This window comes from Austrofundulus limnaeus, unplaced genomic scaffold (assembly GCF_001266775.1).
Source record: "Austrofundulus limnaeus strain Quisiro unplaced genomic scaffold, Austrofundulus_limnaeus-1.0 Scaffold111, whole genome shotgun sequence".
In the NCBI taxonomy this organism is placed as follows: domain Eukaryota; kingdom Metazoa; phylum Chordata; class Actinopteri; order Cyprinodontiformes; family Rivulidae; genus Austrofundulus; species Austrofundulus limnaeus.
Window position 1 is genome coordinate 457,860 of NW_013952513.1, and position 1,726 is coordinate 459,585.

General features: G+C 39.8%; 1 protein-coding gene across 2 annotated transcripts in view; it reads right to left on the minus strand.

Annotated features, from left to right (window-relative positions):
• tle2b (TLE family member 2, transcriptional corepressor b) overlaps positions 1-1,137 on the minus strand; it is a gene marked incomplete at its 3' end in the record, with an annotated part of 117,703 nt that extends 116,566 nt beyond the window's left edge. Inside the window, 2 exon segments of one of the 2 annotated variants that reach the window (XM_014014183.1) lie at positions 809-865; positions 968-1,137. 2 annotated transcript variants of the gene reach the window in all.
• Positions 1,138-1,726: the final 589 nt, after the last annotated feature.

A 1,726-nucleotide genomic window follows, 5' to 3' on the forward strand; every position in this document is an offset into this window, starting at 1 on the left:
GTTGCTAGATGACAAGACGTACGCCGGGGTGGAGGCTAGACCGTCCAAATTCACAGCCTCTTTTTTTCCGGTCTTCCCGGTCTACCAAGGACCCGGCCCATCTCGACAGGGTAGTCTGGGTCCTCCGGAGGACCCGGCCTGTTGTTTTGGACACAGCCTATGAAGCGTTTTTGGTTTRATTAGCTTGACTTCCATATGAGAACTTCTCTGTCACTCTCCAAGAAATACCTAACGTATAAAAAAAATCTAAATTATTTCTTCAAGTAAAGGGTTTGAATATTTCCTCTGTCACCAGAGWGTGTAGCCCTCGTTCAAGAGTTAGTGGATTATATTTCCACAGATGAAGGTGCTGAGGAGCAGCTGTAAACCACAGAGAGCAGACTTGAAGTTCAGATTGGATATTTTTATACTTTCTTTGTTTTAAAATAAGATATGACTTAAAGGATTTCAACAGATATCCATCACCAGCTGACCTTCTCACTCGCACCCTTGCTCTCTCTTTCACACACACGTCAGGTTTTTATATCCTCACAGGGACTTTGCATTGATTTCCATTTGTTTACTGGTAATGTCTACAGCCTTGCCCTGATCCCTTACCAGTGACGTGCGGTGAGGTTCATGGATGGTGAGGCACTCAGTTCATCAGAATCAGATTTACAAATACATGAAACTACAGAACAACTTATTCACCAAATRACTGGCAGAAGTTAATGAGTTATGTCTCATWTCTCATATMARTGTTCTTTACACAAACTGCAGCTCATTTGATGCACATTTCATTAAAACAAMTTAWGTTATTATGTCCTACCTTTACTTATAACTTAAGTCCATGCACCGCTGAAAATTGCCCATCTGAGTCCACATACTGTCACAAGTTGAAAAATGGCAGGGTGAAAAAMAYATTTCTCTCAGGACMTCCACTGTTTCAGAAGAGTTTAGTCTCAGCTGTGGTGTGGCTCTTATTTACCTGCTGCTTCCAAGTCCAGTTTAGAAAAAAGTTTAAGCTTTAAAATATATAATCCTCCATTCTAAAAGTCAGGTTTAAATGAGAGAAAACAAATGGTTCCCTGCTGTACTTTACTTTTTTAACTTTATAYACTGAAACTTTGCAAAACAGTGCAAAACTGCACTTGGSTTGCTAACTGTAASTTTTTGYTCTTATTCTGCAGCTAAGCTAACCTCTGCTGCAGCTCATGCATTCTCTGAGCTCATGAGCGCCCCCTGCTGTTCCTTGAGCCTAAAAAGATTTCCCTCCCTTCRTGTCTTTTCTCAGCCGTTTCAGCTCACAGAGCACGTTACACAAATACATATTTATAGAATAAACATCAGCTAAACTGTGGGATGTCAGGTGTATATAAAAAAAAACTCAAAAACATTTTACTGGCGACGTATAGAGACATTTCTTCTCCCACTACATAACATGCAGGAGGAATTGCACAATCCAAGTGGAGAGAGTGGGCAATCTGGAAGTGGAACTTGATTTTTCCTCATAGTCCGTCTTGCCCTGTATTTGAACAAGATATGAGGAAATTCAGTGATTTTGAATAAGAAAAATATTAAAAAGAGTTTAAGTTAATTGAAAATGTGTATAGAGTAAAAAGGAAAAAAATTGTATAGGTCCTCTGGACGGTTTCTTCTTTAATGAAACGTTTCGTCTCTCTTCCAAGAGACTTCTTCAGTCTGAGAGTTTCAGGCAAAATTCAGGCTTTTAAGTCCTGCCTCCAGG